Here is a 27,788-nt window from a genome sequence, read left to right as displayed (position 1 = left end):
CTAGAACTTAGAACTACTTAAACCTAACTAACCTAAGGACGTCACACACATCCATGCCCGAGGCAGGATTCGAACCTGCGTCCGTAGCGGTCGCGCGGTTCCAGACTGTAGCGCCTAGAACCGCTCGACCACCTCGGCCGGAAACACCGAGTTATAAGGAGACCTACAGTTTTAACGGGGACTTTGAAGTACGACGCAACTCGGTAGTACTGATGTCTACAAATCATTGCCGCAAGTGAAAGAAGCAGCAACTAACAAAATAAATGCATGGACCGACTGATAAATGAACCTCAGACCTTCAGATTGTAGTGTGACTCTTACCCATTTGGCCACCGACCTGCAGACTAACATCACTACTGATCTGGTATATCACGTCATATTTTATATGCGAAATAAAGTGTGGAAATAAGCTTTATACTCGAATATCTGTCGCAACTTTTTAAGTGATGTGATGACGATTATCTTAGCCTTCAACAAGATTATAGGAAACGTCGAAATTGTCACGAAAGCCAAAAAGAAATTCCAACTAGCGTTTTATTGACGCAAAAATTATGGCATGAGTTCATGCCATAACCTTTAATGTAAATTATTACAATTTTACAACGCGAAAATTTTATGCGGTACAAGGCTCGTGAGTGATGTTTCTCGCCATCATTTATGTTTCACACAATTTTATAACATGTCGTATACCAATTGTGTCACGTGGTGTACTACAGTTTAAATCCCTGGAAGTGCTATCTTGCATGAACGCATTCCATGCAGCGGGCAAAGGATCACTTAAATCGCCCCAATCGTCACAAATCGCCGGCAGGCACCATCGGCACTGAAACCGATCACCGTGACGACGCCCCCCCCCCCCCCGCGTCAGGGACCGCCCCTCCTCGCCACCCTTGTCCAATGAATTACCTCACTTCCCAGTAATTGATGCTTCTCGTAGTGAGACGGTAAACGTCTCAGCTGTTCCCGACCACCACCCGGCTGCATCCGTGAATGCACCCCTCCCCACGCCGCCCAGCCACCATGGCGAGCCCTCTGGGCACCCTGACCTAGTCGGACAGTCCTCTGGCCGTCGCTGCAGACACTCCTCCACCCATGCTGGTCCTGATGACAGCAGATCGTGCTCCAATACCTCCCTCCCGGGATGGATGACTTATATAAAACTGAACACTGAGCTCCAGCAGCTAATTTTTGGCCAATTGCGAGCTGTTTACGAAAAAGATCATGTGAAACACCTGCTCGGCAGAAGGGACGACTATCTTACCATTCTCGATTTTGTCAAATCAAAGGCGATGTCTTACTTTACCCATCAGATGTTGGGTAATCGCCAAACCAAAATCGTCATCAAGGACTTGCCACCAGAGGTTACGGCAGAGGAGGACAAGGAGAAACTGATTCGGCTCTGCTTTGAAGACCCTTTGGTCCACAAGTATAGAAAGAGGCATCCTGAGACCAGAGCGTAGATTCCCTGCTCTACCCATGTCGTCTCCCTTTCCCAGAGGGAGGACATAGAGCACATTTACCAAATCCAGTACCTTCTGTACACAGAGGTCAAGACTGAATTGTACGAGGGCCGCAATGGGCCATTCTTCTGTCGCAAATGCCAACGTTTATGACATACTGGGAATTACTGCTCCCTGCCGTTGCAGTGTGTTAAGTGTGTCAGCCCAAATTTATGGAGAACTGCATGCTCCTCACCTCGGAGAAACCTACCTGCGCCAGGTGTTTGGGCATGACCCACAATCCCCACCACATGGCATCCTGGACAGGGATTCTGTTTACCAGATGGCACTGAAGTCTTCCCATCCTCCCAAAAAGCAACCAAGAAAAATCGACCTCCCCCACCACAATGAGACACGACCAACTTTCCTGTTTTGTGAGGTTAGCCTGGTGTGCCACGCTCAACAGCTGCTCTGGTACCAGCCACTCAGGCACTGGATGGTTCTGTGGCACCTGCATCCCTTTCTGCCCAGACTCCTGTGACATCCTTTGCTGCTGCAGCCCAGTCTCCTACTCATTGTCCATCTTGCATGACATCTTCCACTGCTCACCGACTACAGGAGCCAGCTGCAACACCCTCTAGTCCACCTGTGGCTGGTTCCCAGCCCTCTGCCCCCACCCCCCACTCTGCCTACTATTACACTCGCCCCTGTACGCTGCAGGGGCAAGCAGCCTACCCAGGACCCTACCCCAGTGGTGGAGACTGATGTGTCCTTTTGGGATGACATGCACGAAATCCTCCAGGTCATCTCCTTCTTCATGAAACCCCACGTCCGGGCTGTTATTCGGGACACTGCACACAAAATCCGTCGGTCGGAGGACATGCCCTCCAAGGTCATCGCCCTAGTGGAAGGGCTTAGTCAAATATTGTCATGGCGAATCGACCACCGCACCACCACCAGCCCTCTCGGGATCTTGTCACCTGCATTTTTAATGTCAGTGGCATAAAACGGATGACGACGGAGTTGAACGCCTTCCTCCACCGTGTGGATGTTTTACTGGTCACAAAAACACACCTCAAACTGGCGGACGATTTCCGCCTTCACAACGTGGTGTGTTACCACTCTGACTGCCTCAACTGCCATGATGGAGGCACAGCACTGTTCCTCAACAAAGCTCTTGTCCATATCCAAGAGAGATTCCAGCCAATGGAACACATAGTGGCCATAGCGGTTACTTTTGCTCTGCACATTGACGTCCTTCAGTAGGCTCGTCATTCGGGCGGATCTCAATGCTAAGCAGCCGGCTTGGCATTCTAGAGTCTCTAAACCCAAAGGCCACCTCCTCCTTGACCTGGAGGATACTTTAGCACTATTGGTCTATGGCCCCACGATCCTACCCATATCCCAGTCCATTCTAACTGCCAGCCAGATGTTCTGGATGTAGCCATCTTCAAAATCATCACCGCTCAGTTTTCACTCCATAAACTGGCCTCTGACCATGAGCCAGTACTCCTGCACCTCACAGATGCTGCCCTTTCATTTGATATTTGTTCTACTGTGACCCTCACCAGTTGGGACAAGTTCGCCAGGGTACTCACATCACTCAGCACGACCTCGACTTGACAACACTAGCCAATATAGTCTGTGCCATGGATTACCCCAAAATACAGAAATTCTCCACCTCCACTGTACCTCAGGCCTGAACCCTCCATGGACTATTTGCCTCCCCTGTTATGGGAGCTGACGGTGCAAAAGAACCGCTACTGCTGGTGGTGGAAGCAGTTTCGCGATCCTCGGGACAAACGCCAAATGAGACGCCTCCAGCGCGAATTCTGCCACCGGTTCGCCGACTGGAGGTCCGAGCAATGGGAGGACAGGATGTCTGCTTTCCTCCTCCACCGTAAGTGTGACAGGGTTGTCATTCGCGCTCTGCAGCTTTCTATACTGCCGAATGCCCATCCTATTCGTACACCAGTGGGCTTGTCGTATGATACCCTCCAAATCGTGGAAGTGCTGGCGCATGCTCAAAACCACCCCCTTGTCCAGGAACTTTCTCTGGACGAACTACTGGAGGAAAACGATGTCCTGACAGCTGTTGCCACTTTCCACAACCGCCCACCCCAGTCTGCCTCCCTCTTTACGTCAGTGGTAGAAGTCCGGCATATCCTACGAAGAAAACGTGGCCGGTCGGCTCCTGGATTGGACGGAATTTTAAATGAACATCTTTGCCACTTTCCACGCACGCCTCTCATTTTGTTCACCAAGATTTTAAACTGTTGTCTCACGTCTGGCCTTTTCCCCCCTCAGTGGAAACAAGTGAAGTTGATTGCGATCCCCAAGTGGTTCAAGGACCATACTGTCCCCACCAACAACACACCTATCAGCCTGCTAAATAGTAAAGAGAAGGTCCTTGAATCTGTGATCCTCCACCTACTTTCCCAGCCTCTGGCAGCGGCTGGGACGATCCGACCTGCCGAACTTCAGGTCCTAAAGATCACTTAACACATCAACAAAGGTTTCAACACCGCCAAGTCGACAGCTACCGTTTTCTGGACTTGCAGAACGCCTACGACAAGCTCTGGCAAGACAACATAGTACAGAAGAAACTGACGCATATCCCTATACCGGATATTTATGTCAACATCAAAAATGGTTCAAATGGCTCTGAGCACTATGGGACTTAACATCTATGATCATCAGTCCCCTAGAACTTAGAACTACTTAAACCTAACTAACCTAAGGACATCACACACATCCATGCCCAAGGCAGCATTCGAATCTGCGACCGTAGCGGTCAAGCAGTTCCAGACTGAAGCGCCTAGAACCGCACGGCCACACCGGCCGGCTATGTCAACATCGTTGATGACTTCCTCTGCAGTAGGACTTTCATAGTAGCTCAACGGACGGAGTGTGCTCTGGCATTCGCTAACTGTCGGCGGGCACTCCATATGGATCAGTGTTGTCTTCCATCCTTTTTAATATCTATGTGAATGATATGCCGGTCATCCCCGAGTGCCACCTGGCACAATATGCTGACGGCACAGCACTACATACCACTGGCCGTATCACTATCACCTAGTGCCGGACAAACAAAATAGATCTCAATGCCGCCAAAACTATGGCAGTCGATTTCACTAAACGGCGCCTAGGCCTCCATCGCTATATTTCGATTGCAGGTGCCCTGGTCCCCGATGACCACCTATCTTGGGGTCTGGATGGACCACAAGTTGCTCTTACATTGTCATGCGGAGTGTGTTGCCAATAAGGGGCAAAATCTGACCAGGGCTTTACACCCCCTCTAACGCAATAGGCAACTTAACCTGCATACCAAGCTCCGCATCTACCAAGCAGTTATCCTGCCTGCCCTCACGTATGGCTCTGTTGCACGGGCCACGATTAGTGTCACCAGGATGCGGACTTTGCAGCGCTTGCAGAACAAGGTTGTCAGGTGGAGCCTGGGCGCCCCGCCACTCACGAGAATTGTGACTCTCCACGAGGAAGCAGGTATCTTCCCCTCAAGACGACCATACGCAACAACGCGCGACGGCTCTATGACGAAGTGGATGCCCTGTAGACCACTGTCCATGGGTTACGCCATGTTGGGACCAGACTTCCACGCCGCTGGCATCGACATCCGGTTCCCCTTACCATCCTAGAGGAATCAGATTCCGGCCACGGCTAACGATAAGCCTGGCACTCCCACCACGGACGCATCCTTTGGTGGGACTAGCCCCCCATTCTCACTACTTTCCCACCCTACCTCCTATGTCGGACGAAGTCTTTCTGCCTGACTGATGTAGTACTGTCACCATTGGAGGGTGGTACGGGACTCTCAAGTCCCACCGCCACACCTCCAAAGTGTATTGCACTGACGCAGCGTCACTGCCCTGTGGATGAATTTACTGCCTCACCAACACAGCTAGACCGCGAAAGACCAGTGATGCTGTGGTGCACCGTATCACATTTGGAAAAAAAAAATGTATCACGTACACAGGGATTATTTAATACCATGGTAATCTGAGTCACGTGTTAGCTTGATCGATAAGTATGTATGTCCTGTATGGTTTTCAATGCGACTGTGGTGGTCAGGGGAGATGCGACAGTTCGCCCCGTGCTCTCAAAATCAGTCCTGAACGATGCAAACTGTGTGAACAAGGTTCCTGTCGGCTTCATCACCATTGGGGAGGGGCGGGGGACAAACACTGTACAATGGGATGGATCTGAACATCCAAAATGGTCACCTAACCCTTGGCTGTAATGCGACCTTATATAATAGCCGTGGGGGCCATGGAACACCAGGACATGGCTGCCGAAATCATCACCGAACCGTCGCCATGCTTTACTCTTGGGACGCAGACTCGGCCAGAGGTTGCAAACTGTGGAACGTGCCTCATCCGACCATATAACTTTCTTCCTTTGCTCCACAGTCCAGGTTTCATGTACTTCGGCACCATGTTTTCCTCTTACGGGCATTTTGCATTACTGATGAGTCGTTTTGGAATTCCATCTCGCCCTGCAGTTCCGTACCTGTGGAGCTCCCTTCGTGTTGTATTGGTCCTGACAGGGTTCGCGATTGCAAAATTCAGTTCCGCAGTGACTTTTGGAGTTCTCGTCCACTTATTTTTCGCTCAAATGGTTCAAATGGCTCTGAGCACTATGGGACTTAACATCTGAGGTCATCAGCCCCCTAGAACTTAGAACTACTTAATCCTAACTAACCTAAGGACATCACACACATTCATGCCCGAGGCAGGATTCGAACCTGCAACCGTAGCAGCAGCGCGGCTCCGGACTGAAGCGCCTAGAACCGCTCAGCGACAGCGGCCGGCTTTTAGTTTTCGTCACAATCCTCTTCAATGATTGTCTGTCACGATCACTCAACACAGACTTTCGTACGCCCTCTTACATAGCGGACGACGTTTTTCCGCTTTCCCTGTATGCGGTATAAATCTTCCATTCGGTGCCTCTTGAAACACCAGCATCAGCAATTCTGCCACGTTCGCAGTTACTTAGCTCCAACGTGATATACTCAAAACTATACAGAAAAATGTTCTGACCTCGACTGACACTTGCAACGGATTGAGGACATTGCGCGGGCGCCGTTCGTGATCAAGTATAACAGCGCCAAATGCACGTTTGGCTAGCTTCTGCATTTATATTGAAGCATACATTTCTCGCCGTGTTTCCACATTTTTGTCCAACGCTTCGTACTTTTCCTTGGAAACACTAAATTTATGTCAAATATTCAAAGTCGTGTAACATTATCCATCAAAGCGAACTGACTACTTGGCTAGGGTGGCAGCACAGTCGCCGCCACACGCTACACGCCTGTACGTCAATGCCCTGCGTAACACAACAGATAAATGTGTACAGCCACTCTATTTTGTCTGGTAATACTGATTCACTCGGACTATATCACTTTGCCAGCTTTTATTCACAGTATAGTACATGATAATCCGAGTTTCGTCCAAATAAATTGCTGGCCACTTTAATTCTTATGCGTGTTATTTTCGTAAAAAATCTAATACACTTTACCTTTATTGAAACTGTGTTGTCTCTTTCGTACGTGATAACTCGTTTATAGAGGCGCACTGCAAAAACGTTGGCACCGAAGCGAATCTTTGTATGTGACTGAAAATATGGATGAATAGCGCTTAATTTAAATTAGACGGTGTTTTATGTCTGCAAAATTAATATACGAGAGGTTAATACTGCAGAAACTTTGTGACGTAAGTTTCCCCTTAAATCAACTGAAAAGTAAATACCGCTTTGGCAAGGTGTGCTTCGTACAATGACGTCCCTGCGAGTAAACAATTTATCTTACTGATGTTTCTCTCAAGACAAGCACTCTAAAAATTAAAAATCGCAACATAATAAATAAATCTGTATGCACTTGATGCATATTGAATATGAAATGAATTGTATTTTATCTCTTTGCCATCTCTTCTGCAAGGAACGCAGTGAAGGTTCTCGTGAAAAGTGAAAGTAAAGCAAGAATAAACAAAAACCACGAACACCAGCGTACTAGTTTTCTACCTTACAAACTACGCTATCATGCTATTTCGCAGACTGCGACCATTTTAATAGATCTCGTCGTCATCTCTTCACCGGACGTCCACTACTGTGAACGGCTTTATGGTAAGAACACGGACAGTTTTAATCACGTCAACATTCAGTCCGTTCCCCGATCCCCATCTCCGACTCGAAGTTCTCCCCTTGTCAGAGGTTGTTTGACAACTTTGAAGTTCAGTTCTAAATAACACAGGCTGTGAGGTTTCAAGAAAATTTGATTTTTACTTGCGCTTGTGATAAAATCACAGAAATTACTGCCGTGCAACACATTTATCCACATTGTCTATGCATGTACACTGTGTGCACTTTTCTGCTCCTTCTTTGGGGTTAAATATACTGACCGACAAGAAAAACGTGAAGCACTTCTAAGACGTGATCGTATGTCAATGTAACTGCCTATACGTACAGACCGACGGCGGGTATGTAAATGATTAGAGTTGAAATTCTCTGTTATTGTGACCAAGGCCTTGAGAAAATTGGTTCACGATACAGCGATTTGCGGAGCTGTTGCTATGCAACTATTATAAAAGGCGTCGCGTTGTATTTATCAAGGAATCGCGGTTCTGCAGTAGGCCTACCACGGATGTCGTCGGCTAATATGGCCACGACCTTGGAGAGGTCCCATTCTTCCGATGTTATGGAGAGTCGTATTGGTCTTATTACTGGTGTAACGGTGTGTACAGCCTTCGGGTGCGGTTTCAGGGGAGCGCAACCCAGGTCGCTGAGGCTCCCAACTACATGCTATTTTTTTTTCTCTCGAATAACCCATTTGGAGGGTACGATGAATCAACTTTGGCTACTGTTCATTGTATTAGATTTCTTCAGTTTCCAAATTTCCTTCATCCTTTTAGAGTGTTGTTCCCTTTCTTCTTGAGTCCACTTTCGTCTAGTTATTTTCTTTCTCTCCTGAAATTCTGCTTTTTGAACTGCCTTTCTGAAATGTGTTCTGTTTTCTATTGTGTCTATTGTAACTCCAGCATTTTCAATGTCCTTTACAGTCTCTATAAACCATGCTGGCTTGGATTTGTAGCTATTGAGTAATGTGAATATCCGCTTGGTTAGTCTGTTGTTATCCATTCTGAATATATGTCCAAAAAACTGTAGTATCCTATTAAAAGCTTAAAATTGGAATCACTGCAGAACTTATAAAAAATCGAATGACCGACGGACTAAAATTAGATGGTTTTCATATCACTTCTTTGTTGTAACCGTCACGGACTTAAAAGCTCCGCTAGCAGCGATGTGCGCTCGCAAGGCCGTTGCTTTCCCTTGATATTTATTCATAGGATGCAGCCGGAGTCAACAGCGATTTGCTAACCAGACCGACTTACTGTCCCGTTCATCGAAAAATTATTCAGCAGCGTCCTCGATAATTCTCCACTTCCAGCGGCGATCGCTTCCATTCATTGTCTCCCGTCTGCCACTTTCACTGCCTATTGCTTTTTGCATTCTGATCGCAAATATGTTCTCTTGTCTTTATAAGTGATCTCCAAATTAGATTAAACTGGGAAAACATTTTAACAGTCACCATTCCATTTCAGAGATGAGTGTCAAGAACATAACTGGTTCGGAGCGTTAACCGCAACGTAAATTTAGAACAGCAATACTTACTGGTATTGGTTCCATTGTATTACTGGAAATGACGATCATGATGAAACTTCTCACACAATTTTTAATCTGTTACCTCGCGATCCAGAGCCCACACACCATCTTCAGTTGCCATATGCAAACAATTTCTATGAACTTGTTTGGGGCTAAAACCATCTTTCCGCCGAGGCTCTAACCTTCCCCAAAAATTAAATTTTTTGTGGTATACGTAATGAAGGGTGTAAAATACAGTGCATGGCAAAAAAGTAAATGCACAGAGTTTCCATCATTCTGCTCAGACGATAGCCGTTTTGAACATGTTGGTATATAGAGCAAAAACTGTTTCTTACGAGGATCACTTAAGGTCCGAGATTAACCATCTGAAGTAAGTGTTCCGAAAAAATGGCTATGGTGCACGCGATATAAAGGGAGCGTTCTCCAAAAAAAGGAAATGTGAAAATGCTGCACACACACAGGATGAAACACCGATTGCGGTTCTTCCTTTTTGTGTCGCGATTTCCAGCAAAATAGGAAGAGTACTGCGAGGTATAAGACCGATTTTTCGTCCTCCTAAGGAAATTAAGGAGATGATGCGCTCTGTTAAGGACAATCTCGGCCTCAGGGTCCCTGGAGTTTATAATATCCCCTGTGAGTATGGAAGCAATTATATAGGTCAGACGATTCGTACCGTTTCCGACCACTGTGCAGAACACCAGCACCATATTAAAAATACAGGACTGGAGAAATCGGCAATTGCGGATTACAGCCTCACGAACAAACAAAATATTATTCGATGAAAAAAAAAATTCTGTCCCATGCCTCCACGTACTGGGATTCTGATATTAAGGAGGCTGTTGAAATAAGAATGAGCCAAAAGAACCTTAACCGCGATAGCGGATACCATCTGAGCCGTGCATGGAAACGAACGCTTGATGCAGAGAAGCAGCAGAGACGTTCCTTCCAAGGTTAACGTTTCCAACGGAAGCGGTGGCGCCACCGGCGCATACAGTGACACCGTCTGCGACAGCAGTACGTAATCGCCGACCAATCAGAAGCCGTCCACGGGCTACATAGAGGCTACCACAGCAGCAGTGAAGACAGTCAGTTGCTCCTGACGATGACGATGGAGGTACTCGTCGAAAGCTCGAGATTTTATCCAGAACTGACGCGGCAAGAATACCGAGAATGTTTTACATACTTTCTCTTCCATAGACGTAAACACAGTTCCTATTTCTTTAAAAAAAAGAAAAAGAACAGGCAACATTCAAGGAATAGGCGTAGACAGTGACGTTTTGAAGAGGGCCAATGTATACCAGAGAGAGCTACTGTCCTCTGACCATAGTGTTCCATGCATTAAATGCCCCTCATTATTCATAACTAAAAACCTTACATAGGGAAAGTTAACATTGCTTGCAAATAATGTTATTAGTGCAGTCAGTTATATTCGTTACTGCTCCATAAAATACGAGGGCCGTTCAGAAAGTAACCTCCGGTTGATTTAAAAAAATACACCAAGTTAAATAAAAATATTTTAATATATACATCTTACAACTACATCTTTGCACTATTTTTCTACATAGTCTCCATAGCGATTGAGGCACTTATCGTATCTCTTCACAAGCTTTGAAATTCCTTCTGCATAAAAATCACCCGCTTGTGCCTGGAGCCAGCCTGTGACCGCATCTTTGAGCTCTTCGTCGTCATCAAACCGCTGTGACCCGAGCCATTTCTTCAAATGCATGAAGAGGTGATAATCACTTGGCGCCAGGTCTGGGCTGTAAGGTGGATGGTTGATAACGTCCCACTTGAAGGACTCAAGAAGGGCCGTTGTTCTGCGAGCAGAGTGAGGACGGGCGTTATCGTGCAAAAAAACGATACCGGAAGTCAGCATACCACGGCGTTTGTTCTGTATAGCCCGTCGTAACTTTTTTATTGTTTCACAGTACACGTCTTGATTAATGGTCGTACCATGTTCCATGAATTCAACCAACAACACCCCTTTGGCATCCCAAAACACCGTTGCCATCAGTTTTCTGGCAGAAAAATCTTGCGAGGCTTTTCTTGGTTTGGTAGGCGAATTTGAATGTGCCCACATCTTTGTTCTTTTGTCTCAGGGTTCACGTACTTAATCCAGGTTTCGTCACCGGTCACGATTCTGTTTAACAATGGTTCTCCTTCGTCCTCATAACGTGACAGAAAGTCTAATGCAGAGGCCGTTCTTTGAGTTTTGTGGTGGTCGGTAAGAATTTTGGGCACCCATCGTGCACAGAACTTACGGTAACCCAATCTTGCTGTCACTATTTCGTACAAGAGAGTCTTAGAAATCTGTGGAAAACCAGTAGACAACTCCGACATTGAGAAACGTCGATTTTCACGAACTTTTGCATCAACTGTCTGAACGAGTTCGTCAGTCACCAATGATGGTCTACCACTCCTCTCTTCATCATGAACGTTTTCTCGTCCACTTTTAAATAAACGTACCCATTCACGGACAACTCCTTCACTCATAACTCTTGGTCCGTACATGGCACAAAGCTCACGGTGAATAGCTGCTGCAGAATATCCTTTGGCTGTAAAAAACCTTATGACATCACGCACTTCACATTTGGTGGGGTTTTCTATTGCAGCACACATTTCAAACTGCCACAAAAACTAAACTAGCGCAGGTACGACGTTCACTCGACCACGGCTTGATGCCGACTGACCTGTTGAGTGCGTGAACGCACAGATGGCGTCGCTACTCCCCCCACAACCCGCACTGTGACCAATCGGAGGTTACTTTCTGAACCGCCCTCGTATATTGAGATTTTGTTAAAGATTGTGCTAGTAGTAAAAAAGGTCTCTCTAGTTCATTTGTGTGACACATAATCACATTAGTGTTGCTGCCGACTCCACGACAAAAGTATGCGCTCTGTCAACACAGTGTTGAGCCTATCAGTCACACGACACCAACTCGCACGTCACAAGCTCGACACTACAATGAAGTGACAAAAATCGTCGGATAGTCTCCAAATACCGTGTCGGGTGTCCTTTTGCCCTGTGTGCTGCAGCAGCTCGACGTAGCATGGACTCAGCAAGTCGCTGAAAGTCCCCAGAGGAAATACTGAGCCACGCTGTCTCTGTAGCCGTCCATAATTGCTAAAGTGTTGGGTGGACGAACTGACCTCTCGATATATCACCTAAATGTTCGATGGGATTCATGCTGGTCGACCTGAGTGACCAGATCACTGGTTCGAACGGTCCAGAATACTCTTCAAACCCTGCCGCGACAATTGTGGCCAGGTGACATAGCGCATTGTCGTCCATAAAAATTCCATTGTTGCTTGGGAACATGAAGTCCATGAATGGCTGCAAAGGATTCCCCGTAGACGAACGTAACCATTTCCAGTCAATGACCGGTTCAGCTGTACCAGAGGTCCCAGTCCATTTCACGTAAACCCAGCCCACACCATTATGGAGCCACTGGCAGCTTGTACAGTGCCTTGATGACAACTTGGGTCCGTGGCTTCGAGGTGTCTGCGCCACACTCGAACCCTGCCATCAGCTCTTAGGAACTGAAATCGGGACACATCCGACTATGCTACGGTTTTCCAGTTGTCCAGGGTCCAATCGATATGGTCACGAGCGCAAGAGAGGCACTGCAGGCGATGTCCTGCTATTAGCAAAGGCAGTCACGATGGCCGTCTGCTGTCGTTGCCCATTAACGCCAAATTTCGCTGTGCTACCTAACTCAGGGCTTCCCAACGTTTTCAGCTGGCGGACCCCTTCTTCAGTCGAAAATCCATGGCGGACCCCTAGTCAGTCAAGAGCACAGTAACTTTAAATTTCAGAGCGAAAGCCATGGGAACTGAAAGCTTCTTAATGCAAGTGCCATGTTCCCAATGACCCCCCCTCCCCTCCCTTGCCCCCCCCCCCCCGAAGTATCAATACTCTTTGGTTTAGAGATGAATGAAAACAACTTGAAATTAACGATCCAATTTGAATTCCCACTGTATCCAGACACTTACTAGTGGATTTACTCCCTTTGTTCAACACACTATAGCCTGATTAAAATTTCTTGGTAATTGACATTTCACACGTTAGAGCTGCCTTCCTCCAAGAGCAACAATGTCACATCCAAACTGTTCACACGTTAGAGCTGCCTTCCTCCAAGAGCAACAATGTCACATCCAAACTGTTCCCTGTTGACAAGCTGCCACTTGTGGTCTGTTCACTTCTACTGTTTGGATACTGTTGTGTAATGAGCATGCATATTTCGTAACAGTCACGTGTGTGTGTGTGTGTGTGTGTGTGTGTGTGGTTTTTCGTGGAATCCGAAGAAAAATGTTCAAATGTATGTAAAGTCTATGGGACTTAACTCAAAAAATGGTTCAAATGGCTCTGAGCACTATGTGACTTAACTTCTGAGGTCATCAGTCGCCTAGAACTTAGAAATAATTAAACCTAACTAAGCTAAGGACATCACACGCATCCATGCCCTAGGCAGGATTCGAACCTGGGACCGTAGCGGTCGCTCGGCTCCAGACTGCAGCGCTTAGAACCGCACGGCCACTCCGGCCGGCGGGACTTAACTGCTGAGGTCATCAGTCCCTCGTCTTACACACTATCTAAGTTTAACTTTCGCTAAGGACACACACACACACACACACACACACACACACACACACACACGTGCCCGAGGGAGGACTCGAACCTCCGGCGGGAGCGGCCGCGCAATCCACGACGACATAGCGCCTTAGACTGCATGGCCATTCCGCGCGGCTGTGAAGAAAAGAGGCAGACCCATGATTCGGGATATAAACACATCACGAAAGAAAAAGAGGCCAAGGAATTGCCTTTAAAGGACTATTGTGACATCTGTTGCGCAATGTGTTGGAATACATTCACCCAGTTTAGTGCGTTTCCAAACCCGGATTTCGTAAGCGATGTCCCAGTACAGGTCAGGTAAATACCTCAAAATCTGCTTTTATAAAGCCGTTTTCCAGTTCCATAACCGATTTTCGTGCCCATGTAGACAGCTCGGAAAGTCTAGTTATTTTTACATCCTTGCGTATCTACTGAATGGCAGCTGTCAGTCCATAGCCGACAGCTAGCAGGCGGCGTTGCAACAGTGTACTGTCAGTTGGTAGCTGGCAACTGGCAGGCGGCGTGGCAACAGTTCAGCCACAGCTGACAACTTCAACTACTACTTGGACACTATATTGTGGCAGTCAGCCTCGACTGTAAACACATTAGAAAAACAAACAGACACTCTTATTTCTATATAAGAACACAAAGTATTTCGCGGAATGTAAGACTTTTTTTCTCAGAGGAAACAATTCTGGTAGAAGAGGTTTACCTTTTACAAGGTGGCACATGAAAAGTCCTCATTTGTTTACACTCGCAGCGAGTTGCCACAACATTGTGTCAGAGTAGTAGAGCATGTAATTGTAATTTAAGTATAGGCAGGCCATATTTTTAATTGAGAGGACGGAATATATTATAAAGAAAAGAAATTAGCTTTAGAGAGCATTTTAATTTTCGTAACAAAAATATGAATGCCAACAGAATTCAATTAATAACTATTTTGTAAATGATAGAAGACAGAAACAAAATTCCTATAGAGCTATAGTTCAGGTACGTTCACTGAGCATCTACGAAGAAAAATGCTTTCTTATAGATGAGTCTGTAGGATAATAATGGAATCCTAATGTGATGGTTGAGGGTGCTTATGCTGACACAATTTTGAAAAGTTGGGTTCATTTCTTGACAACTGGAGACAGGATGTCTGGTTCCGTGTCTAGACAGCTTCGGTACGGTACTTAGTTTTGTGGGCAGCATAGATCGAGAATCCAGATTCAGACATGTATGTTGTGGCAAACGGAAGAAGTACACGTTTTGCCTTTTCAACAAAGGGGGTAGTATTTCTTGTTATCCAGCTGGATCCAAAAGTGTGAGTAACCGTCAAAACTTGATTTCAAGGTAGGGTCTTTGGTAATTTCTATCAACAACTCATATTCATTAGATGATAGAATGTTCGGCTTTTTGGATACAGTGAATGGGTTGACCACCCATTCGTATTTCTGCAGCTTCTCATCTTCAGCTGTTGGGAAATAATGCTCCAACGATGACATCAAGCTTCAGAGATGTTCCAGGATTTGATGAAATAAATTCTTCCCAAGCGCCAATGTTTTGTTTTTCAAAAACTCCTTAAGAAGGGGAAAACACTCGACCTTCCCCTCCTCGACACTCTCTGCCCAAAAATTGATTTTCCTCTTGAATGCTCGAACTTTGTCGATAGCAGTGACCTTTGTTTCACTTTGCCCTTGGAGTGAAATATTCATTTCGTTCATTTTGGAGAAAATATCTGACAAATAGGCAAGTATACACAGATCGTCATTATTAAGGTCAGCTAATTTGGTGCTATGCTCCAAAAGGAAAGCTAAGACTTCCAATCTTAATTCGTACAACCGAGAGAGTGCATTCCCACGTGGGAGCCACCTCACTTCTGTGTGGAGAAGCAAGGAAAGATGAATGCTTCCCATATCTTCACACAGTATTGTAAAAAGTCTTGACTTCAACGGCCTTGATTTTATGTAGTTAATGATTTGAATGGATTCGTCTAAAACTTTCTTGAACGAAACAGGCATTTGTTTCGTAGCTAAAGCGTATCTGTGGAGATCACAATGACTACCGCTGCAACTCTTGGCTTTTTCTTTTATTTTCGTTATTGCTCCGACTGTAGGACCCATCATAACTTTTGCACCATCTGTGCACACGTCTATGCTATTAGACCACGAAATTTCGTTAATCCTTAAAAAATCATCCAATAGACGGAATATTTCAGCACCTGTTCTGTTGGCAGGTAGCGGTCTGCACAATAAGAGGTCCTCCACGAAACATCCAGAATATTCATAACGAACAAAAAACCAATAAAATCGCTAATCCTGCAACATCAGTGGATTCATCTATCTGCATAGAAAATGAATTGTGTTGGATGCGAGAAACAAGAGTGTCTTTCACATCATTTGACATGCCAACAATGCTTCTCTTGACAGTATTGTTTGATAATGGCACCGAAGATACAAGCTTTACTGCCTTTTCGTCTAGCATGCATCATTAACACACGGCTTTATGAGATTTTCTGCAATGGTATGAGCTTTGCCTGGTTTTGCCACTCGATAACTAACCAAGAAAGAAGCTTTCAATGAAGTTTCATTAATTGTTTTTGCATGAGTTTTCATGTAATGCTGAGAAGCAGCTAGTTCAGCACTCTTCCTTTTGAAAAAATCGATGTCTTTAGCCTGCAAATCCGGGTGAGTACCTTCAAAATGACGGCTCAATTAAACTGGAACCATTGAACTGTTCGGAAGGGCTCGCGCACAAATTACATACTGAGCTTTACCCTCCTTTGTCTCCATAAAGGCCATTTCTAAATAGCTTTCTTTGTACTTACGCCTCTTGGTTATTCCACTTCCACAGGATATTGCAACCAATGGAGTACTTGCAGCGTTTCCACATAATAAATCCGGCTGCGGAGCTTCTTGTGATTGTTCTTCCTTTGGTCATCCTCCCTCCTCATTCATTTCAACTGGAAACTTCCCCTGTTGTGAAGCCGATGGAGAAACTGCACCCTTCTTCAGTGATCCTGACTTCGGCCACCGATCCATGTTAGAAGTAATAAACTGGTCAAAAATCGACTTATGAAATAGGTAGTGCACTGACAAAAACAAGTTTAACATTTAATTATGCCTGGGGCCGCATACTTGCCAGAGAGCGCTGTGATTGGTCGACAAAGCACGCTCCGCGCATGCGTAAAAGGTTTCAGCGCATCTAGCGCCGCGAGCCGGCGCACAAACGACCGCGGTATTGTTGCGAAACAGTCGATCAGAGAAGCCGCATTCTCCGGCACTAAACTGTGTTTGCGTTCTCACTTAGGAACCGCAAAGGCTGCTTGGGAATACGACCTGAAGTAAAAGTACACATGTTTTTCACGCGGAAAAAAAAATAAGTGATGAATTTGATTTTCACATTTTTATTCAATAATTTTACTCATTATTTTACACGATTTGGTGGAAGGTGGCCGCGGACCCCCTAGAAAGAGCCGGCGGACCCCCAAGGGGTCCGCGGACCACACGTTGGGAAGCCCCGACCTAACTGATACATTTGTCGTACGTCCCACATTAATTTATGCGGATATTTGAAACAATGTTGCTGGTCTGTTAGCACTGACAACCTTACCCAAATGCCACTGCCTTCGGTCGTTAAGTGAAGGCCTTCGGTCACTGTGTTGTCCGTAGTGAGAGGTAATGCCTGAAATTTGGTATTCTCAGCACACTCTTTTGACACTGTGGATCTCGGAATATTGAATTCGCTAACGATTTCCGATATACACTCCTGGAAATTGAAATAAGAACACCGTGAATTCATTGTCCCAGGAAGGGGAAACTTTATTGACACATTCCTGGGGTCAGATACATCACATGATCACACTGACAGAACCACAGGCACATAGACACAGGCAACAGAGCATGCACAATGTCGGCACTACAGTGTATATCCACCTTTCGCAGCAATGCAGGCTGCTATTCTCCCATGGAGACGATCGTAGAGATGCTGGATGTAGTCCTGTGGAACGGCTTGCCATGCCATTTCCACCTGGCGCCTCAGTTGGACCAGCGTTCGTGCTGGACGTGCAGACCGCGTGAGACGACGCTTCATCCAGTCCCAAACATGCTCAATGGGGGACAGATCCGGAGATCTTGCTGGCCAGGGTAGTTGACTTACACCTTCTAGAGCACGTTGGGTGGCACGGGATACATGCGGACGTGCATTGTCCTGTTGGAACAGCACGTTCCCTTGCCGGTCTAGGAATGGTAGAGCGATGGGTTCGATGACGGTTTGGATGTACCGTGCACTATTCAGTGTCCCCTCGACGATCACCAGTGGTGTACGGCCAGTGTAGGAGATCGCTCCCCACACCATGATGCCGGGTGTCGGCCCTGTGTGCCTTGGTCGTATGCAGTCCTGATTGTGGCGCTCACCTGCACGGCGCCAAACACGCATACGACCATCATTGGCACCAAGGCAGAAGCGACTCTCATCGCTGAAGACGACACGTCTCCATTCGTCCCTCCATTCACGCCTGTCGCGACACCACTGGAGGCGGGCTGCACGATGTTGGGGCGTGAGCGGAAGACGGCCTAACGGTGTGCGGGACCGTAGCCCAGCTTCATGGAGACGGTTGCGAATGGTCCTCGCCGATACCCCAGGAGCAACAGTGTCCCTAATTTGCTGGGAAGTGGCGGTGCGGTCCCCTACGGCACTGCATAGGATCCTACGGTCTTGGCGTGCATCCGTGCGTCGCTGCGGTCCGGTCCCAGGTCGACGGGCACGTGCACCTTCCGCCGACCACTGGCGACAACATCGATGTACTGTGGAGACCTCACGCCCCACGTGTTGAGCAATTCGGCGGTACGTCCACCCGGCCTCCCGCATGCCCACTATACGCCCTCGCTCAAAGTCCGTCAACTGCACATACGGTTCACGTCCACGCTGTCGCGGCATGCTACCAGTGTTAAAGACTGCGATGGAGCTCCGTATGCCACGGCAAACTGGCTGACACTGACGGCGGCGGTGCACAAATGCTGCGCAGCTAGCGCCATTCGACGGCCAACACCGCGGTTCCTGGTGCGTCCGCTGCGCCGTGCGTGTGATCATTGCTTGTACAGCCCTCTCGTAGTGTCCGGAGCAAGTATGGTGGGTCTGACACACCGGTGTCAATGTGTTCTTTTTTCCATTTCCAGGAGTGTAGAATGCGCCATACGTCTACCTACAACTACCATCCCACGTTCGAAGTCTGTTAACTCCCGTCGTGTGACAATAATCTCGTCGCAAACCTTTTCACATGAGCCACCTGAGTACAAATGACAGCTCCGCCAATCCACTGCCCTTTCGTACCCCGTGTACGCGATACTACCGCCATCTGTATATGTGCTTAACGCTATCCCTTGTCTTTTGTCACCTCAGTGTATCTTAGGTCTGCTGCGCTGTTGTTTCCAATATCTCTGCAGCAGGTTTTCAAAGACCGTATCGACGATTCTTAGTTCCATATACAACATAATGCCAGAGGTATACTGCTGGCCATTTAAACTGGAACACCACGGAGTAGGCATGCGGCTAACTTCCAATTGACATGAAAGTGTACTACACGCTTCGACCTACAAACGGTCGGCTTTTCAGCGCAGTCGCAATGAGGTAGCTTGGAGTAACGAGACCTACATATTCGCATCGGTTTCTCATTCAGAAATCGCATTTCAATCTTAGCTGTTTGTGAGAAGATAGTGTGTAGGTCTTATAAGAAAGAGAATGGTCTGCCAGCACGTGTCGTAATTGTGCCGTGGCCTGTCAAGAATGCCATTAATCGTCCCGCACGAGTGCCGCGCGAATAACGACAATGGACTGTATCGGTAAAGAGCGTCATACACGACATCGTGTAGAATCTCGGCAGCCCCACGCGACTGTCGCCCGAGAGGACTGGCGTATCGTTTGCTCGTCGCGCTAGTTCGTACAGCTGAGTCAGGAAACGAGATGGATTGCAGCAAGAAGGTATCCACAAGAAAAGTGCTGTGACGTCTGCAGCATCGCGGGTTCTGTGTGAAGAATCAAGATGGCTCTGTCCGTTAGTGGGGGCTGCAAGGAGAACAAACGTTGCCACACTGCGTTCATCATCGTCGTGTGAGTCTAGTACCTCGCGTGATGGCGTTGAATTACCATTGGGTGCGGAACACACTCCTCTCTGCTTCGCATAATTGGTAATTTGGACTGCAACCGTTACATCTCCGACGTGTTCGGGCCGGTGATTATGCCCTATCTTTGAACGATCGTGATGTTATCTTTCAACAAGATAACAAAAGGCCTCATGTTGCTGGCAGTGTCCAGACCTACCTCAGCGCCTCTGTTCTGGTACATCCCGAGCTTGCCAGCCACTACGATTCATGTATCTGGCAAGGAATTGAAGCGGGCTGGAATGGCGTGCAGGTATCTGTCATCCAGCATCTTACCTCAATGCCAAGACTCGTTAGGGTTATCGTTGCTGCCAGAGTTGGTAGCTCTGCAAATTTCGCACTCTGTAGACGTTACGTGTACTGCATATGCACCACAAGAACAATTCGGTATTTGCTATCTGTGTTACTAAACCTCTAACCTTAAATCTGAAATAAAATACCAGGTTGTCTATCTAACGGCTTTCAGGAGCAAAAACAATTTGATTTTTAATAATTCGAGAATTTGCTGCGTACTCGTTGCGATTGCGCTGAAATACCTTTGATTTGCAAGTCCAAGCATGTAATATGCTTCGCGGCGATTAGAACTTTGTTGCAGGACCGAATTTAACAACTTAAAATTTTGACACAAGCTACTTGTTAAGTGGTATAAACTTAATTAAAATTTTAACTCAATGAAACAGTTATTGCCGGCGGGAGTGGCCGAGCGGTTCTCGGCGCTTCAGTCAGGAACCGCGCGACTGCTACGGTCGCAGATTCGAATCCTGCCTTGGGCATGGATGTGTGTGATGTCCTTAGGTTAGTTAGGTTTAAGTAGTTCTAAGTTCTAGGGGACTGATGACCTCAGATGTTAAGTCCCATAGTGCTCAGAGCCATTTGAACCATTTTTTGAAACAAGTATTACAAAGAAACTGCGTGTTTGCCTTGTGGTAGCTTAATGATCATCGTGCAAATAAACTAAACTAATCTCCGCCCGTACAGGCGATGAACGCCAAATGGTACCAACCGGCAGCCGTATGCGGATATGGAGGGGCATGTGGTCAGCACACCGCTCTCCCGGCCGTACGTCGGTTGACGAGACCGGAGCCGCTACTTCTCCTTCAAGTAGCTTCTCAGTTTGCCTCACGAGGGCCGAGACCGCACAAATACCCGGAGTTTATTCAGTATTTGTGAATGAGAGCACTTCGCGACTTCCAGCGAACTTTACACATCATGTCAAACCTTTGCGGAACTTTTTCTCGCTTGCACTCCCCACATAAAGGAAAAAAATTTATCGTTGCTACATTTTCGTTGGTCATGCAGTAAAACTGCCGCATGGGTCGTGACGTTTTCAAATGGCTCTGAGCACTATTGGACTTAACATCTGAGGTCATCAGTCCCATAGAACTTAGAACTACTTAAACCTAACTAACCTAAGGACATCACACACATCCATGTCCGAGGCAGGATTCGAATCTGCGACCGTAGCGGTCACTCGGTTCCAGACTGTAGCGCCTAGAACCGCACGGCCACTCCGGCCGGCCGGTGCCCGGCCGAAGTGGCCGTGCGGTTAAAGGCGCTGCAGTCTGGAACCGCAAGACCGCTACGGTCGCAGGTTCGAATCCTGCCTCGGGCGTGGATGTTTGTGATGTCCTTAGGTTAGTTAGGTTTAACTAGTTCTAAGTTCTAGGGGACTAATGACCTCAGCAGTTGAGTCCCATAGTGCTCAGAGCCATTTGAACCACTCCGGCCGGCTCGTGACGTTTTAATTTATTACTTCTTTACTACTAACTCTATTCGCAGCACATTTTGCAGACAGTATCCGTATATACCACTGAATGTACGAGAGAAATTATGTGGTTGAACGGACTGCACCTGCAAAATTATATCTTTGTGCGAAACATTGTTACATTGTTGATGAGATACGACGTCATAAACATTGATAAGTGTGAAAACTAGTTTCTGCTTAAAATGGAGCACAAATATTCGGCGTTTCATAATGAAAGCACTTAACGTCTTCAAACACACATTAAGCACAATTTCAAACCTTTTCTGAACCTTTTGTCGCTTACATGCATGAAGTAAAATATTTAACTCATTAACTCATTTGTAAAGTAATCAGACGTTTTAACAATATTTTATACACGGTTGTCCTTTCTGTTGCTTTAATTCTGATGGCCATCAGTATAGATTTACAGTGGGTGATAGTACAAATCTGTCATAACTGCACGTGTTACACCCTAGAAATGCACGCTCTTCAGTCATACAATTGCCTTACATATACCAGTGGATTTTGTCGTATGATTAAGCCGAAATGTCGCTTCTGTTGTGGAGTGTTTGGCCTCGGTCGAACTTGGACTGGTCTATGGGAAGTATGTCCTCTGTCTCGGAACCGCTGACAAAGCCTTGAAACGACACTTTGTGGCACACTCAAGGCCGCTCGGACTGCGGTCCCTGCCTGACCTGCTTCAAGGCATCAGGGTATTCTACCTTGAGAAACAGAACCAAAATACCGCCTTGTGGCGTTACACTGAGACTCACAACAAAACCACAAAAACACGACTGAGATGTCACAAATCAAATCTAGTGCTTCTTGTTGTCTTTAACTCAAGTACACATCCAAGCATATGGTAAACATAAATCACAATCAAGGTTACTGGCATTTACACTGATTTATCTACGCTACTTCTGTATTCCGCGAACTATTTTATAAATTTTGGCGGAGTGTATTTTTGATAACACTATCATTTCACCCTTTCCTGTTTCTCTCACGAAAGGCGTGTGGGAAGAGTGACCGTCGGCAAGGTTCCGTATGGTCTGTAAGTTCCCTAGTTTTTACATTCCTGGTCACTTCGCGAGATGAACGAGAGAGGAATAAGGGTTTCCTGAATTTTAACAGGAAACCTCTCCACTGTGCAGCATGCCTCTAGAATCTGATGATTATCTCAGTAATGACCTCGCGCTTTTTAAACAAACTCGTTACGAAGCACGCCGCTCTTTTTCTAATAATTCTTATGTCTTTGTTAATCCTACCTGACGGGGATCAACACTGACAAGAAATTCTTAAGAATCGGTCGAATGACGAACCAGTAAACCACATATGCTTCAGATTTTTCGTATAAATCTCAGCTTAACATCTCCTTTTGCTACGACTGGTTGTCATTCCACTTTAGGACGTTCCAGACGAATACTCCTAGATACACTCCGGGACAAAGAAAACGATATACCTAAAACACAATGTCGGAGCCCATGCAACTTCGTACACGTACGTCTACATTTACACAGATACTCTGCAAATGACAATTAAGTGCCTGCCAGAGGGTTCATCGAACCACCTTCACAATAATTCTCTGTGATTCCAATCTCGTACAGCGCCCGGAAAAAAACCAACACCTATATCTTTCCGTGCGAGCTCTAATCTAGACACCATCGGCGGGTATGTAAATGATTAGAGTTGCTGTTCTCTGTGACCAGTAAAATGACCATTAGAGTGCATCAGTGCTGTCCTTTTTTGGTGTTGTTACCAGGCCTGCTAGGATATATAAGGATCGTGAACACAGGCGGATGTTGGGTGATCACTGTGAAGGACACGGAAATGTCAAGTACTCGGGTGAGATGGCGTACAGTACCTGGCACAGTTCCAAAGGGGACACATTCTAGCTCTCCATTTGGCTGGCTAATCGAATTATGCAGTATACAGACTTCTGGAGCGTTCGGATGTGACAGTGGCCATGTTGGACCGCGTGGGAACTTGAGGGCAAGCAGATTCGTAATCAAGGTTCCAGAAGACGACACGTGACCACCGCAATGGAGGGCTGGCGTATTGTGCGCCATACACATCGTAACCCCTTCACACATCTGCACCTTCCATCCGAGAACAAGTAATGGACTCCCTGCAACTTTCACTGTCATCCCGCTCCCTTGGTCAGAAATTACCAGCAGCGGACTGGGGGAGTACAGTGAAGAGCCAAAGAAACTGGTACACCTGCCTAATATCGTGTGGGGCTCCCGAGAGCGCGCAAAAGTGCAGCAACACGACTTAGCACGGAGTCGACTAATGTCTGAAGTAGTGCTGGAGGGAACTGACACCATGAATCCTGCAGGAAAGTCCATAAATCCGTAAAAGTACGAGGGGGTGGAGAGCTCTTCCGAACAGCACGTTGTAAGGAATCCTCGATATGCTCAATAATGTTCATGTCTGGTAGCCAGCGGAGGTGTTTAAACTCAGAAGAGTGTTCCTGGAGCCCCTCTGCAGCAATTCTGCACTTGTGGAGTGTGGCATTTCCTGCTGCAACTGCCCAAGTCCGTCGGAGCGCACATTGGACATGAATGGATGCAGGTGATCAGACAGAAGTGTCACCTGTCAGAGTCGTATCAAGTGTCCCAAATCACTCCAACTACACACGACCCACACCATTACAGAGCCTCCATCAGCTGGAACAGTCCCCAGCTGACATGCAGTAGATACAATTATAAACGAGACTCGTCCAAAGAAGCAACATGTTTCTTATCATCAACAGTGCAATGTCGGTGTTGATGGGCCCAGGCGTGGCGTAAGGCTTTGTGTCGTGCAGTCATCAAGGGTACACGAGTGGACCTTCGGCTCTGAAAGCCCATAACGATGGTGTTTCGCTGAATGGTTCGCACGCTGACACTTGTTGATGGCCCGGCACTGAAATCTGCAGCAATTTGCGGAAGGGTTGCACTTCTGTCACGCTGAACGATTCTCTTCAGTCGACTCTGGTCCCGTTCTTGCAGGATCTTTTTCCGCCGCAACGATGTCGGAGATTTGATGTTTTGCCGGTTTCCTGATATTCACTGCACCCTCGTGAAATGGTCGTACTGGAAAATCGCCACTTCATCGCTACCTCGGAGATGCTGTATCCCACGGCTCGTGCGCCGACTATAACACCACGTTCAAACACACTCACATCTTGACAACGTGCCACTGTAGAAGCAGTAACCGATCTAACAACTGCGCCAGACGCTTGTCTTATGTAGGCGTTGGCGACCGTACCGGCGTATTCTGACTGTTTAAATATCTCTGTATTTGCATACGCATGCCTACACCAGTTTCTTTGACTCTTCAGTGTATCATTGAAAACTTTCGCTGCCGTTAAGACCACAACACAAACGGCTGCGATTGGAGTGGTGGCTACCGGGAAGCATGGATTGCTGATGAATGGCGTCGCACGCTGCTCAGCGATGAATCGCGGCTCTGGACTAACCCACGTGACTATCGTTGGCGAGTATGCCGGCGACCTAGGGAGAGTTCCCCTTCATTCAGTGCTTTGTAGAGTAACAGCAATGTTACTCCTGGAACCATGGTGTGGGGAGACGTCGGGTATGACTTCACCTTACGGTTAGTGACTGAGGGACTTCCAACGGCACAGGGATGCATCATGGACATCTTATATTACCTCTCACTTGACAGTGTGTAGTGCTGTTTTCCAACAGGATAATGCTCGTCTGCAAATGGCATTTCCATGATGTTGAGATAGCCCCTATTTAGCATGAGGATAGTGCTCGACCGCACACTGCACGCATACCTATACACTGTCTACGTGATGCTGAGGTACTCCACGGCCGGCAAAATCGCCAGATCTGCCCCCGAGAGAACACGCGTGGGTCAAGCTGGGACGTCAACTCCTTCACTGGGCCAGTATCCAGTATACCAAGATCCAGTTACAACAGCTGTGGGCCACCTTGCCTCAGAAGAGGATACGATGCACTTCCCAACCGGCTCACTGCATGCATCCGGGCAAGAGCGAGTGCTACGTCATGTTGGTAGATGATCTCATGCTGCCAAGCTTTTTTAAGTTTGACTCTATTTTGTAATCACTGGAATAACATCACATACGACATCCATTCGTGAAATTTCATTTCGTCTCCTCCTCCCCTTCAGCGTCCTTCAATCTTTTTGCCAGGCAGTGTATTAACAACTGTGTTTCCAATGATTTATCACCAATATTGCAATCGAACAGTAATGGTTCTATTTACGCACAGTACGTCATATTTACTTTTTTTGCGGGTCAACTAACAGTCCCTGTACCACGGGGTGATCCTCTGCGGTTCACCTTCTAAAAATTAAACTCCGCCCGAACAGTCAATGAAGGCCCAACGGGACCGACCGGCCGCCGTGTCATCCTCAACCCACAGGCGACGATGCGGATATATAGGGGCATGTGGTCAGCACACCGCTCTCCTGGCCGTATGTCAGCTTATAAGACCTTAGTTTGCTTCGCAAAGGCTGAGTGCACCCCGCTTGCCAACAGCGCTCGGCAGACCAGATGGTCACCCATCCAGGTGCTAGCCTAGCCCAGCAGCGCTTAACTTCTGTGTACTGACGGGAACCGGTGTTACCACTGCGGCAAGGCCGTTGACCGGGCTCACCTCGCATTTCGCTAACATCTTCTGATATTAGGACTTTCCTCTACGCAGCACCATCATGCACGAATAGAGCAGTGAAACTTTCGACGTTATGCAGTACACTATTTATGTACGTTGAGAACAGTAGAGTCACTTTCACATTTGTCGATTTCGTCCCGTCATGAACAGTGAGTAGACCTTTATCTCCCAGACAGTCCTGAAACTTGTCATAAAGTTGGTCCGGTAATCCATAAGCGCGGGCGCCATCGTCTACGTCTGTTTAGATTCCATGGACGAACAGAATGAGGTGAGTTTCACAGAATTTCAGCGTAATCCATGCTGATTCTTACAGAGGAAGTTTCTTTCCTAGATAGATCACAATATCATCATCATCATTTCCTTTGGGCCTTTGTCCCGCTTCAACGCAGGGTCGGCCTTGTTGCTATGGAGTTGGCGGTGTTAGTGTCAGAGGGTGGCCGGATGCCATTCCTGTTGCCACCCTGTACCCCCCCCCTCCCCCCTCTGGGATGGAAGTAGTGTACCCCAGCTGTCTGTGTCTAGTGTAAGCCATGAAATAATGCGAACGTTTTCAAATGAGGCGGAACGTGGGGACCAGCACAATATTCACCTAGTGGGATGGGGAAAACCGCCTAAAAACCACATCCACGTTAGTGCACCGGGCGGATTCGATCCAGGGCCGGCGCGCCTACCCGAGTCCAGGGAGCAGCGCATTAGCGCCCACGGCTACCCTGGCGAGTCAGATCACAATATGCTAGAGTAAAACATGTAGCATAATTCGACGAAATACTTCAGTGATATGTCCTTAATAATTAGGTGCAGCTATTGGACGACCCTTCTTAAAGACAGGGATCTACGTCTGCATCTACATGATTACTCTGCAATTCAAAATTAAGTGCCTGGCAGAAGGTTCATCGAATCGCTTTCAAGCTATTTCTCCACCTTTCCACTCTCGAACAGCGCGCGGGAGAAACAAGCATATTTTTTTCCGTGCGAACTATGATTTGTTTTGCCGGCCGAAGTGGCCGTGCGGTTCTAGGCGCTGCAGTCCGGAACCGCGAGACCGCTACGGTCGCAGGTTCGAATCCTGCCTCGGGCATGGATGTATGTTATGTCCTTAGGTTAGTTAGGTTTAACTAGTTCTAAGTTCTAGGGGACTAATGACCTCAGAAGTTGAGTCCCATAGTGCTCAGAGCCATTTGAACCGTTTGAACTATGATTTGTTTATTTTATTATGAGCAATTCTTCCCATGTAGGTGGAACTCAGCAAAATAGTTTCACACTCTGAGGAAATAGTTCGTGATTGAAATTCCATAAGAAGATCCTGCAGCAACGAAAAAAGCCTTTTTTTTATTATTGCCGTCCGAAATCGTGTATTATATTCGTGGCAGTCTCTCCACTATCTTGCGATGAAACAAAACGAGTTGTCCATCTTTTTCGATGTCCTCCGTCAATCCCAATTGGTGCGAATCCCATACCGCAAAGCAATAACCCAGAACAGGGCGAATAACCGTAGTGTAGGCCTGTTGTATTTTCTGAGTATGCCCCCAATAAATCGCAG

General features: G+C 47.0%; 1 protein-coding gene and 1 pseudogene across 1 annotated transcript in view; one reads left to right on the top strand and one right to left on the bottom strand.

The window, feature by feature from the left end:
* Nucleotides 1-27,788, top strand: part of LOC126262490 (uncharacterized) — a 243,174-nt gene that overhangs the window by 126,944 nt on the left and 88,442 nt on the right. The window lies entirely within an intron of this gene.
* Nucleotides 26,107-26,224, bottom strand: LOC126263915 (5S ribosomal RNA; annotated as a pseudogene).

Source organism: Schistocerca nitens, chromosome 6 (assembly GCF_023898315.1).
Source record: "Schistocerca nitens isolate TAMUIC-IGC-003100 chromosome 6, iqSchNite1.1, whole genome shotgun sequence".
In the NCBI taxonomy this organism is placed as follows: domain Eukaryota; kingdom Metazoa; phylum Arthropoda; class Insecta; order Orthoptera; family Acrididae; genus Schistocerca; species Schistocerca nitens.
This window is presented reverse-complemented; position numbering and strand designations above follow the sequence as displayed.